The 14,895-nt window shown below is 44.6% G+C and overlaps 1 non-coding gene across 1 annotated transcript; it reads left to right on the forward strand.

Annotated features, from left to right (window-relative positions):
• The first annotated feature begins 14,480 nt into the window (after positions 1-14,480).
• On the forward strand, positions 14,481-14,641 carry LOC121286597. Its single transcript, XR_005945010.1, has one exon. It is a non-coding gene; the product is annotated as a U1 spliceosomal RNA (small nuclear RNA).
• The last annotated feature ends 254 nt before the right edge of the window (positions 14,642-14,895 follow it).

Raw genomic sequence — 14,895 nt, forward strand, 5'->3', positions numbered from 1 at the left:
AAGAAAAGCTTCTAATGAATGCTCTGAAGTCCACCGGATGAAAATTGTTTGAAACTGAGCTAACCCAAGAAAGAAACATTGGCGTTGAGACTGTGGTAAATCTTCACTGGGGTTTTGTGTCCGCAAGGGTTCCTGGGATAAAAGGAATAGTGTGAGTTTGAATCATTTTCTGGTATCTATACTGAAATCTTCCCAACCCTTTTGTCTTGTGTAAGATGGCTAATTTTTTCATGTTTAATTCATTGGCCAGAATCTTACGGCACAGACGGGGGCATGAAATGTGACGAGTCATTCTAAACCCCGATAACTATTCAGGGAGCTTAAAATCCAACTGCTGTAAAATTCTGCTATTTGTGTTAATGGTACACTGGCAGACTCTTGTGAATGTGTTCAGTAACTGACCTCCGAGGTTACTGAAGAAACATATCAAAGTGAGGATCCCACCAAACCAGGTTTCACTCTGGGACCTGACTTGTCCAGTATTAACATCAGCTGGGATCATAACACTTACAGCAATGACTGCACCTCAAAAACACTTGATTGGCTGAAAAGAACCCTGAAGTTGCAAAAGGTGATGTCGAAATGGTTGAAGCCGTTCGTGCCGCAGTAAGTTGCATGTTTACATTTCAAACTTTGGGAACTTAAATTCAACCAATGTTAGAATTTGGGCTTGGCTTTTGATCTGTTACATAAGGATTGTTGAATTTTAAACAGCTCCTTGAAATGATTTTGTTAACAATCTTCTTTGCATTTTAGTGGGAGATAATTCATTCATAAAGTGAAATTCACTAACTGGAGCATTTGCACAGCATAGCCATCATAGGAATGAAGACAACAGTTGGTCAACTCCTTGTTGGCTTGGGGCATATTCAGCCCATTACACGAAAATACATTTTCTTGCAGGAACTTTGTTCCCCCCCACCCCCGATGCTCTGTACTGTCCTTTGTATAGAATTAGAATTGGTTTTAGTGCAGCTTTTATTTCCATAATGTGAGTTTAAAGGTTAGATGCACAATAGAAGCATTTTAGTAAAATGTACCTCATCTTTCCATAGAAACCAGGAATGAATGATATTGGTATTGCTACCATGGTGACAAGTATAATAATAAAGCTTCTAACATTTGTATCCTCAGGAACACAAGTCAATTCCTGTTAAATGAACATTATTTTTTGTATTTTTTAAACTTATAAGGTTTAGATATCTTTTCAGAAATTGTAAACCTTCTTACTTTTAAGTGTAACAAAAGGTAATTTTCCAAAGTACAAACCACTTCACACTTGTAATAGTTTGGCCGAACATTGTAATAGATGGTAACTGTATCAACTAGCTGGGAAGACAGCCACACACCTATTTTTGTCTGCTTTTAAAAATCAGCTAAGAGCTGTTGGCAGGCAGTTCCACCAACGCCATTGGACCATCAGTTCAGCCAAGCTGTGACTCACTTGGAAACAAGCTGTGAGGCCTCAGGCAGCCAAAGTACATAACCTGTTCCAGTTAAAGTTCACCTGAGAACCAACTCCTAGCAATTTGACTGCAAGAATCCTCGCAACCTGATGTGAACCCTTCGCTTTATAGGGCCCTCCCTTCGACTTTAAAGCATCATAAACATCCAAGAAGCAACAGGCCTGCAATGTGGAGACTGGAGATCATAAACCAGTGACTGAGACAAGTGTAATCTGTAAAGGTGCATGATCCCCAGGGTCCTGGTCAATAATTATCCTTCAATCAACATCACAAAAATAGATTTTCCATGCAATATCACATTGGTCTTTGTGGGAGCTTGCTGTGCACAAATTGACTGCCACATTTCCTACATTACACCTGCAAAGCATTTTGAAACGTCTGTTAGTGGTGGGAAGTGCTTTGCAAGTCTTTCCTTTTTTTAAAAAAAAAGGCTAATTCACCATTTTCATTCCTAATTTCTTGATTCACATGCATGTTAACTTTCTGTGATTTGAGTATGAAGACAGGCAGGTCCCTCTGTTTACCAACATTTCCCAGTCCCGCTATTTAAAAATATTTTTCTCATCTATTTTTTCCTTCCAAAGGGACAACTTCATGTTTCCCCATATTGTATTCCACCGGCCATTTTCTTGTCCACTAGTTTTGCCTATTATTATCTCTTTCCAGGCTCTTTGCATCCTCCTCACAATTTAACTTTCCACCTAACTTTGTATCATCAGCAAAATTGGATACATTACACTCCAACCTCTCAATTAAATCACTGATATAGATTATAATTAGCTGAGGCCCCAGTACTCAACATTGTGGCGCTCCACGAGTCACTGCCTGCGAACCCAAAAATGATCTGTTTATTCTTACCCTGTGCCTTCCATCCGTTAACCCATCCATTACTTGCTGCTGAATTAAATACCTTGCAAGAAGCTTTATGCAGAATATCGTAGTGGTAATAATCAGTCAGAAGAATATGGCCAGTACACAGCTGAAATCCTAATTCAAGCTGCTGGTGAATGAGGTTACCCCACTTGACAGCACAGATTCAACAAATTCCCTCCTGTGGCCTTCTAAAAGAACTGTGCAAAATTACAATGCTCCAGCTGTGCAAATTAATCCTCTCTTCACAGAACATGCAGTCAAGCGTGAGAGGATCTCTCGGTGCCCCACAACTTCTGCTCTCCTATGAAAGACCCTCGGGTAACTGGCATCTTCCTGGGTTACCATGTAATGTCTTTGTAGCCAGCTACCAATGGTTGAATTACAGCCTCTTCTGCCCATGGGGCAGGATTTCTCCTATGACAGGTGGGCGGGGCTGGGCTGGAGTGGCCGGGGATGGCCGCGGAGCTGATCGCCACCCGTGATTGGCTCCGTGCCGCCATTTTACACGGGTGGACCAGTTAAGAGGCAATTAAGGCCCACCCAGCGTAATATGCAGCCGGTGGTGCTCAGCGCTACCTGTGCGGGGTGGGGGGGTGGGGTGGGAGGGAGGAGGGCGAGTCGGGACTGTGTCACATGAGTGAGGACATGTTTTTATATTTGTGCAAGTTTGTTTATTTAACGAAAGCTTCAGGAAACCTCACCCCCTGCTCGTGGATGAGGTTTCCTGAAAAATGCGAAGGCCGCTTGGGCTCTTTGGCTGCCCCCCCACCCCTCCCGCCGGCCGTGAGGTTGGACAGGCAGCTTTCACAAGTGTCTCAATTCATTACTTAATGGCCTTAATAGGCTGTTACATTTCAGCAAGCGCGCAACCAACACCGGTCCGCGCCGGCCGAATGAAACATCACGGTGATGTCAGGACACAAGCCTGATGTCATCGTGCATCATTTCACACGTCGGCGTGTCAGGCCCACCTCTGCATACTGACCGGAATACTCTGCCTCATGGTAAAAACAGAAATACCTGGAAAAACTCAGCAGGTCTGGCAGCATCGGCGGAGAAGAGCAAAGTTGACGTTTCGAGTCCTCGAGGACTCTCCGCCGATGCTGCCAGACCTGCTGAGTTTTTCCAGGTAATTCTGTTTTTGTTTTGGATTTCCAGCATCCGCAGTTTTTTGTTTTTATCTCTGCCTCACGGTGTTTGTCTTTGCTGCTTTTCCTGACTTTCAGGGATCCTACTAGAGAACTAATGTCTTTCTTTGTCAACTAGATCAAGCAAAATCTAGCTCTGCCTTGAATAAATTTAATGGCCCAGCCTCCACTGTTTTCCAGGGGAGAAAATTCCACAAAGTAACGACACTCTCAGAGAAAAAAAATTCTCTTCATCTCCGTCTTAAATGGCAGAGCCCTAATTCTAGTCTCTCCCACAAGGGGAAACATCCTCCCAGTATCCACCTTATTAATTCCCCTCAGGATCTTATGGGGTAGGATTTTGTCCTTGGTGGGTAGGTTCGATGGGATGCCGACCATTGCCCGCGATTAGGACTGGTCCGCAATTTCAGGCCAATTATAGCCCGTCCAGCCTGAAACGTGAGCAGCAGCATTGCCTGTGTGGGCGGGGGGGAAGAGGGCAAGCGTGAACTTTGCACACACACACGCGAGCGAGTGCTTCATAATCTCCCTGAGGCACAGAGCTGTCTCAGGGAGATGAAGGGCAGTTAAAAAAAAAGGTAAAGAAAATAAAAATATAATAAAACATGCCCCCTCACGAGACCCTGTCACATGAGCAGGGACGTGTTATTAATTCAATTGTAAAGCTTTTATTTCATTTTTATCTGCTTTTAGAAACCTCGTCCTGCCCATGGATGAGGTTTCCAAAAAAATGCAAAGGCCACGTGGGGCAGAATTTTCTCCCTGTCGGGCAGGCAGTGCAGGAACGGGCATGTGATCGGGTTTGTGCCTCCATTTTACACGAGTGGGCCAATTAAGTCCCACCCAGCGTGAAATGCGGCTCCCAAGGACAGCGGGAGTGGACGGGCGGTGGTGGGACTGCCATGACCACCGGGTCCAATGGAGACCAAGCGGCCTGTTTAAAAGGTGCTCCTGCAGCTTGGCAAAGGTTGTCAAACACGGCCAGTAAAAGGGCTCCCCTCCCCAGGGCGCTGCTGGTGAGCAGGCCGGGCAGGAGGGTAGGACGGCCACCTTGCCCCTTGTTTCTCAGGTGATTGCCTTGCTGCCCTCCTCGAGGAGCTGGCAGCACGGTGGGAGGTCCTCGTACCCCAGGGATGGGAGGAGGAGGCCCCCCCCCCCCCCCACCCGATGACCAAGCGTGCCTGGGAGGAGGTGGTGGAGGTGGTGAGCTCCCGTGACGTGGTGCGACACACCTGGATCCAGTGTCGCAAGCGTTTCAAAGACCTGTTGCACTCAGGAAGGGTGAGCACCATGTTGGCATTGGCTGCCCTCCTCCCCACCAAGTCTGAGTGTAGTTGTTGCATTGAATCATTGACACCATGTGTTCTTCGCTGGATGGGCCAGCAGATATTACCCATGCCGAGGTCAGCCTGAGAGGGTGGTGATGAGATGGGTTCTGCCCCCACAGCATGTGGTATTCTGAGACCCACATGACTGTTTTGGGGGCAACCTGGAGGAGCTGCACCTGGGCGCAGAGCTGGAACTCCAGGACACGTCAAAGTCAGGGTGATGATAGGGGAGATTCCAGGTGGCGGGGCACCGATCGATCTGCTGGCCTTTGCATTCCACGTGTTTGCGCCTCCTTGCTTTGCAAGGTTGGACCGTGTGTTGCCAAGTGTGATGTAGGCAGCATTTGGCCAAGGGTGGTGGGGGGAGTTTGGGTTGCAGGGGGTGACAGGCCTGGAATCCAACTATACCACATCTACAGGTTCCCCTTGGGCCCTCGCCCTCGGCCTGAAGTATTCTAAATGCTGGGCTGAGCCTGCGCAGCTCACTCCCAATCTGTGCTAGCCCAGAAGCACCTGGGGCATGCTGGGACCTGTATTTCTTGACTCTCGCTCGACAATAAGATAAGTCGGGATTCCTAACACCCTGTGACATACGGTAGGCTAACTGGCCTACAGTTTCCTGCTTTCTGTCTCCCTCCTTTCTTGAATAAAGGTCTTACATTTGCTATTTTCCAAACTCAGTCCCACCCCCAAACCCAGCCTCCACCATTTTTGCGGGTGTGGGGAGGCACAGAATGGAGGCAGGTTCTAAGTTGCACATCCATGGTTCCCGGAATCAGCTGCCCATATAAATCAGCAACTGCCTCCACTGGCATGTGATTTTATTGAGGGATGTGCCTGAAACCAAAAGTGTCCAGTTTGGAGCTGGTAGGAGCTGGTCTGAACCTATGGATTCATTTGGATAACCAGGGTATCCTTTTGGAGGGGCAAGGTACCCCTTTGGATATAGTCCTGGGACAACACTTGGGAGGGGTCGGGAGCCCTTTGGTGGAGGTAAGGTAGACCTTTTGGAGAGATAAAGTACCCTTTGGGAGAGCTCAGGTGCCCTTTGGGATTGTTAAAGCTAGACATGAATGTATGTAAAAAGTGCATAAACTCATTGGAACTATCAAAGCTGTCAAAGGACTATGAATCTATCAAAGAGCTCTGAAAGCTGTTAAAGAACTGTCAAAGTATCAAAGAACTGTCAAGATTTCAAAGAACTTACAAAATTATTTGGGACTGTCACAGCTGTCAAGGGATTTAACTGTGCTGGGCTTTAAATTTTTAAAAAATGTGGATTTTAAAACAAAATCATGCTGTCAGTTGATATAATTCTGAGGACCATCATTAGAGTGTTTGTGCTACATGACTGATTTTACAACTTAACATAGTCACAGTAGGGTGCCTGTTAAGTGAGCAATTTGATTGACAGCTCCAAGTGGTTATAGAATAGAGATGTTTGTTTACATAACGGAAGGGATTAAACACTTAAGTAAGAATGTTTATTTTTATAAGAGATTAGCTGAAGGAATTTCAATGTATTGACCATTATTTTAATCAATGAGTTTTTTTTAAGAATGGTAACTTCATCAATAGACATATAAAATGAAGCATGGCTCCTGGGGTTTGCCCATGGTGAATAATGGGTGAGGGGGATATTGACATAGAGGGGGAAGGGAAAAGGGTGGTGGGGGCATGTATTGGCACAAATTTGGCATCGGGCTATAAAGGGCCATGGAGATGAGTGGGGTGGATGGGGGGGGGGAGCGAGAGTTGGCATAAAGGGTATGAGGGGTGGTGGTGGATGGGTAGAGTGGCTTGGGTGGCAGAAGGGGTGTGAGGGGCCATGGAGGTGGGTAGAGGGTTATAGGTTAGCATGAACAGTATGGAAGTGGGTACAGAGGCATGAGAGGTCATGGATGAGGCATGGGGAATATGGGGGGAGGAGTGAGGGGATAAGGGGTGGTGGATACCAGGATATTTTTTGTTTTATTGGTTTTTTTTTCAATCTTTCACACAGTGTTGGTGCACAGATGAAGGCCTTCCACCCAACGTACCTCCACACCCGACGGCCTCCTCACTTGTCCTGGGGAGGGGAGCCTGACCTGTCACCTAATCCACTCCTGGAATGAAAATTCCAACTTCAGGGCTCCTTATCCCCCCCAGGTTGGGCTCGCAGAGTTGGGAAATGTCCTGACTCTGCGTACCCGACCCTGGAGTGAAAATCCGGGCCTGAATATCTGTTTTATATTTCTAGCTCGTTTACTCTCATACTCCGATTTCTCTCTCATTTTTAAAAATTCATTCTTAGCTGGTTCTTAAAATTTGTCCAACTGTCTAACCTGCCACTAATCTTTGCAGAATTGTACAGTGTTTCTTTCAATTTAAGAGGAAGTTGTCTGCAATTTATTTTCCAAACGTTGTTAACCACAGTGAAATCTGTTGGCACAGATAGTAGATTTGTGCCATCTATGTCCTGACCAGATGGTATTGGTGCAAAGCTCAACTGCAACCATTTGCTTAAAGTATTCAGGCAAGCTGTTATCAACAAGGCTATAGGTATTGAGGTGGGCCTTAAGGGTAATTGATTCCATCAAATTGCTCTGTAACCCTGTATTAAGCCCACGATGTGTGTATTTTTGAACAATCTATTGCCAGAAGGATATTGGTGCTTTGGAAAAGGTACAATGAAGAACAAGAGTACGAAAGAAAGAAAATTGCATTTATATAGCACCGTTTGTGACCTCAGGACATCCCAAAGCCCTTTCTTCCAAAGAAGTACTTTTGAAGAATGGTCACTGTTGTAATGTGGGAAACACAATAATTTGCATATATCAAGCTCCCACAATATCAATGTGATAATGACCTGATAATCCATTTCTTTTGGGATGTTGGTTGAGGGAAAAATATTGACTAGGAATAACCTGTTTCTATGCCATATATCCAATGCAATCCTATGAATGAGGTGTAACTTGATTTTTAACACAGTACTAAGTTCATATTTATTGTTGAACAGCCTCTGGCATGAAAAAAATAACTTTCCTTTTGCATAATGACAAATTTCTCCATTATGATAAATAAGGTTTATAAAGTTTCTACTTAGCCTCTACCTTAATCCCATTTTTATCTTCCAATCCTTGTTTCACTCGCTGTAAAATTTATAAAAGGTGAAGGATAATCAGAGCATTTTATTTCCTGCTTTGTGATCTGTGAGAATGCTTTGGTGTGATTGGCTGCATCACACTGGCACTGAAATTCATATACTACATTACTCATTTGTGTATGACATTGGCCATCAAACCAAAAAGACGTTCTGTCTATCTGTGCCAGTGTGATGCTTGGTATGTAGACCGTACATCCACAGACTGGCGGGTCATATCAAACAGCATGTTCCAGCCACTGTTCACAACGGGCAGGGTACAGACTGTACCCAACCAGCCCGTGCTTGCAAAACTCAAAACACAGTGTCCAACATTAGATGTGATTCTGCGATTGGACAACATTTGCTAAAAGTGTGCTAAGAATTAAGCTGACAACCAATTTAAGATTGTCAGTTGGCCTCGCAGTGTGGTGTATTTGCATGCATTGGAGCTACATAATTAATACACAGGGTCCTGTCCTTTGCAGACAGAAAGAACATGTACACACATTGTTCCTGTTTCAGCTGAACAAAATTAGTGACAGCCATTCACTGGCTCATTCCTTAGGGCAATACCTTGACCAATCAGGGTCAAACTGCCTGGTTTAAATTTCAAACAATGCTTGGCATTTAACTGTCAGTCACCATCAGTGGTACATTCTCCATGACAACACCACTTGTCAACCAATCCGCATTCTCTTCACATACAGCATAAATTGTTGTTTTCCTCCTTAGATTGGTATTCTTGTGAGTTCCCTGATGAGTGCAAGATGAAAAGCTTATATATGTTTATTTTTCAGCAATATTTTATTATTATACCATTGTGTGGATTTTGACAAATGTCCCTTAAGGAAGGAACCTGCTGTCCTTACCTGGTCTGGCCTACATATGATTCCAGACCCACAGCAATGTGGTTGACTCTTAAATGCCCTCTGAAATGGCTTAGGAAGCCACTCAGTTGTATCAAACTGCTATGGAAAAGTTGATAAGGAATGAAATTGGATGGACCACCCGGCATTGACCTAGGAATCGGAAACGACAATGGCACAGCCAGCCCTGTTGACCCTGCAAAATTCTCTTTACTAACATCTGGGGGCTAGTGCCAAAATTGGGTGAGCTGTCTCACAGACTTGTCAAGCAACAGCCTGACATAGTCATAATCATGGAATCATATCTTAGAGATAATGTCCCAGACACCACCATCACCATCCCTGGGTATGTCCTGTCTCACTGATAGGACACAGTCACCAGAGGAGGTGGTACATTGGTGTACATTTCATTGCCCTGGGAGTCCTCAACATTGACTCAGGACCTCATGAAATCTCATGGCATCGGGTCAAACATGACCAAGGAAACCTCCTGCTGATTACCATGTACCGCCTCCCCACCCACTTCTTCAGCTGATGAATCACTGGTCTTCCATATTGAACACCACTTGGAAGAAGCACTGATGGGGGTAGGGGCACCTAATGTACTCTGGGTGGGGGACTTTAATGTCCATCACCAAGTGCGGCTCAGTGGCACCGCAACTGACCGAGCTGGCTGAGTCCTAAAGGACATAGCTGCTAGACTAGGTCTGTGGCAGGTGATGAAGGAACCAACAAGAGGGAAAGATATACTTGACCTCGCCCTCACTGAACAACAGGTTGCAGATGCATCTGTCCATGGCAGTATCGGTAGGAGTGACCACCGTCCTTGCGGAGATGAAATCCCATCTTCACATTGAGGATACCCTCCAACGTGTTGTGTGGCACTACTACCACGCAAAATGGGATAGATTTCAAACAGATCTAGCAACTCAAGACTGGGCAGCCATGAGGTGCTGTGGGCTAGAATTGTATTTGACCACAATCTGTAACCTCATGGCCTGGCATACCCCCCACACTACCATTACCATCAAGCCAGAGGGTCAACCTTGATTCAATGAAGAGTGCAGGAGGGCATGTCAGGAAGCACCAGGCACACCTAAAAATGAGGTGTCAACCTGTAGAAGCTGCAACACAGGACTACTTGCATGTCAAACAGTGTAAGCAACAAGTGCTAGACAGAGCTAAGTGACCCCACAACTAATGAATCAGATCTAAGCTTTGTAGACCTGCTACATCCAGTCATAAATGGTGATGGACAATTAAACAACTCACTAGAGGAGGAGGCTGCACTTTCAATGATGGGGGAGCCTAGCACATCATTGCAAAAGATAAGACTGAAGCATTTGCAAACATCTTCAGCCAGAAATGCTGAGTGGATGATCCATCTCAGCCTCCTCCGGATGTCCCCAGCATCACAGATGCCAGTCTTCAGCCAATTTGATTCACTCCATGTGATATCAAGAAATGGCTGAAGGCAGTGGATAGTGCAAAGGCTATGGGTTCTAACAACATTTTGGCAATAGAACTGGGGATGTGCTCCAGAACAAGTCGCATCCTTCTCAATCCGTTCCAGACAGCTACAACACTGGCATCTACCTGACAATGCGGAAAATTGCCCAAGTATGTCCTGTCGACAAAAAGCAGGACAAATACAACCTGGCCAATTACCATCCTACCAGCCTACTCTCGATCATCAGCAAAGTGATGGAATGAGTTGTTGTTTAAGAAGTTAGATAATGTATCTGTTTGTTCCAAGTGTTGTGTGTCAAGGGTCCCTCAATGTCATGCAAAGAAGCAGCTTAATGCTGTAGGTATGTGCAGCAATCAAAGAATGGTGAACATTTGATCGTGTTATGACACAGCAGTTTGTAAACGTTGAGTTATTTAAAATCCTAGAGGGAAACTTTAAACAACTGTCATAATCTATATTTTCAATTGGTATGTTTTGAGTTCCAGCTCTAAATTCAGGAATAAGACCACCAGTTCTCCAGAGATTTTTATATCAAACTGAATAAAACATTTATTAAGTTACAAAAAATTAAACATGTACACATGGCTACAAATTACTACTATCATAACTTAACAAATTCCCAAACTAATCTCCACTAAGGCAACAATAACCAATAGACTTAACCAGACACCAAGCAAAGCATTTTCACCTTACGAATTCAAAATGAAGTTCCTTTCAATTTGGTTCCTTTGCAGACAGAGTGGTAGGCTTGGATCTTACATGCCTCTGATTTGAACACACATACTCCATTCTGGCATACCCAGCCTTTCTCTTTGAATATAAATTCTCATTGTATCAGCAGGCCTTTTGAACCCCTTCATAGTACCAATTTTATTAGTAATATAAACATTGCTTGGTGTCTCCTAGCTATGTGCAAGCTTTCATTCCCACTCTTGAATGGTTTATTCAACAAAATGCAAATGCACCCTTTACCTTACTGTTTACACCTCAAAACTACTATACATCAAAGCATCCAGACTAGCTGGCTTTAATCCATTTAACACACACACAGACTAAAACTCTATTTAAAAAAAAAATCCAATAACATTATATACATTAATATCTTTTCATGACAATCGGGATTATATTGTTGGCTTCTATACAATTGCTTTCTTTTCCTTTTGAAAAAATTGAAGATGGCAGCTTGTAGCAAGCCCCTTAAATGCTGGCTTACTGTTATTGATAGCACAGTGTCAGGCCGAAGACAGGTGCTCACTGTCACTGGCAACAGAACCAATGTCAACCCAGCATTAAAGAAAACTAATGCTGGGTTTACCGTGGGTATTGCTGGATCAGAAGTGGCCAAAGTGTCCTCACCTCAGATATTGTCCTAACTAATTCTTGGCTATCAATTTCAACTAACTTTACCAGGATTGCCGACGTGGGGCAGTGAATTTAATACTATGCATACAAGCGAAGAGCAAATTTCACAACATATGTAGAGGTCAGCACTTGTCATAGGATTTTCATTTCTGTGCGCAAGTTCTTGATATGTGCTCTCACCCTTGTGAATCACTGCAACCAGATTCCTAAAATGCAAAGCAAATCCATTGCTCTGTTAGCTACAGCTTCTAGATTCCCCTGTCTTTTAGTGGTGCAAGATGGGCGCAACAAGGGCCAAATTTGGAAACCAATGTCCCGCAACATAAGGATTTCTGAAAGGTGTCCAATCTGATATTGGGTCAGGCCATTTTAAGGTGAATGTCTAAACCAGGCATTAGGTGCCCTCCATTTGTACATAAGGGGTCCATCATCTGTTATTGTCTTTCTGCAAATTGGGCATCACAGGATTGAGCAGGAGTCACACCTGCTCCACGTGGGGATTCTTCAACAGTTGCCTCCAAAACATCACTTTATTAAAGAAAAGTGATTTTCAAAACCTTCCTGTAGTGCATCCCAGCTGACCCAGCGCTGCCATTAATGATCTCCACAGCCTCACCCTAACCCTAACCCCCTGGGACTTTCCTTGAGGGTGCGGGTAAGCCAAAATGGACCTGTTTAAAATAAATGAGATGCCAGGAGAGGAACGACAGGCTCGATAAAATTACTGAGGCCCAAGGCCCAATTTTCTGGCTGGCCTAGCAACCTCCAAGGTGCAGCATAAGCTCTAAGTGTGGCACCCATTTTAGGTTTGAAAATGGGCCGAAAACAATTTACTGCCCAATACAGTCTTCATAATACTTTCATTATTATGGTGATATCCTGACCTACACACACACACACACACACACATACACACAATGTATTTTTTAATGCTCTAAATTGCAATTCACTAAAAATATTAAAGCAACAGTTGGAACTAATTTGAAATGTAATGCTGAGTGCACTACTCTGGAGGATTATTAACATTAACCTTAGGAGAACCCTTGGTATGTTTTATAAAGTATTGTATGAGTTTAATCTGTAATGCTTCATAAATTCAGCCTTAGGCCAACAAAGGGAATGTTATCCTTAAATGGATTTTTTTTGCAGCTTTCCTGAGTTTGGTAAGCTCACAGCGAGTGTAATAGAAATTGAAATTATCTGAGAGTTCGACCTTCCATAGTGCAATCGGTGATTATTAAAATCAGATTTATAAAATGGGTTTGAAAGTCTAGCTCATTGAATCGCTACTAAACGAGGAGAAATTGGCCCTTTGAAATGCCTGCGTATTGATAGTTAATGTCCTGTTAACCGGACAGTGTCAGTTTGTTACTGTAAGGCCCTCAGCCCTCATATATGCAGATATACATTATTTTCTTAACAATATCATTATTGTAGGGGACATGGGGTGGAATTTTCCCAGGAGTTTGGAGGTGGGTTGGGAGGTGGGGGGTGAGGGGTGGAGATGGGTAAAAATGGCAGCAAAGGATGGCGTGGGGGGGATATCTAGCCAAGTAATCGGCTTTTTGACAGCCATTTTACAAGGCCACAGACATTTGATTGTTGTCAGCACGCCTGCGCACCCCCCCCCCCACCCCCACCACCCCACTCCCTCTGTGGCCAGCTGCATTGATGCAACCTCCCAGTCACTTCTCAGAGGTGGCCTGGATATCCTCCAGCTCCATGACTCACAGAGTGCCCCCTCCCCTAGCGGCAGTGGCTGCCCTCGCAGATCCACACCATCGCTGGAGGGCTCACCCCTCTGATCTCCGGAGCATGCCTGGCTGACCCAGGCACATCAACCCGTCTACTACCAGCTCTTCCAGGGCATCTCGAGATGGAGGCACCCTCTCCCCGCAGCAACCAGGCACTGCCGATGCTGCAGAGCTGCTGGCCCTCTGGTTGGGCCACCAATTCAGAGCCACAGACCACCATCCTTCATTGGATAGCAGGCCCAGTGGAGTCTTCTTAAATAGCTGCTGCCGGTAAAATTGCTGCCCAATCACACAGGCTCAGAACCTGCGCTTGGTCCCGATGTCCTGGCCATGGTGCTGTCCTGGGCTTGAGCCAACCCTGAATCCTCACCATGTAACAATCAAGAGTTTTCATACAAATCCTGTCTTCCCCAGAGTTATAGACACTTGTTATCTTTCCAATTTTTACCTCCCTCCTATCACCTATAATTTCAAAAACCTGAGCTTACTACAACTGAGTAAATACTTCCCATAATCATCGAATGGTGACAACTTGCAGTATCACGCCTCTCTGATTTGCCCTCTTTTGCTCTTTTTAACCGTTATACTGACCTAAATCATGAAAATGTCACAGACAGAATTTGTGCTCTCTAAATGTCCGTGAGCAGTATGTTTTGTATGGAAAGAGGTGTGCATTTTTTTACACTTGGAGTGCGTATTTCAGTTAACTATTTCAGCAGCAAGCTTTTTAAGTTTAAAAATAAAGGAGGTTATTTATTCTCGCACACCTACTCCAAATTAAATACTGCATTCAAAGATTAGATACGTTTGGTCTTCTTCAAAATAGGATCTTTTACATCCACTCAAGCAGGCAAATGGGGCCTCGGTTTAACATCTCATCCAAAGGTCAAACGGAATGTAGCCAACTAACTGAGTGAAGACTTTTAGTTTGGTGAGGGGGGAGTTTTAAGTCTTAATTTTGTTCTTAAAATCCAATCTAGTCTGTAATTAGCAGTAACTGGAAAGTACTGTGTAAGCAGGTTAAGTCTTTCTTTCTTGCAGTTTAGACAGGGTAAACTCACTCTCAGCTGTAGGAGCTGAGTGGTTATTTAGCTAACTAGTTGAATCTGGTTACTGTGATCAGGAAGGTGGTTCTCCCAGGACGAGGCTAGCCCATTGCACTTCGGGTGTGCTGATGCCTGCGATGTCCCCAAATGCAGGATACTGGACTGCAAAATTTGTGGTAGCGGGGGACTGCGTTCACGCAAAAAAAAAATTCAGGGTTCTTTAGTGCAGCCTTGACAAACGGAGTGCAGCTGACTAACTGAGTGAAGACTTGGGGCAGGATCATCCCAGATTTGCACTAAGTGCAGGAGTTGGTGGATAAAACAGTGTTTTACCCGCCGGCCATGATGTCGTTTTTCACGCCGTATCATCCCAAACCCACCACATTTTTATGCATTCCTGGGAAACATGTCATTTCCATGGCAGGCAGTCTCCCAATCGTCTTCCACACCATCAACT

The sequence above is a fragment of the Carcharodon carcharias genome, chromosome 13 (assembly GCF_017639515.1).
Source record: "Carcharodon carcharias isolate sCarCar2 chromosome 13, sCarCar2.pri, whole genome shotgun sequence".
NCBI lineage: Eukaryota > Metazoa > Chordata > Chondrichthyes > Lamniformes > Lamnidae > Carcharodon > Carcharodon carcharias.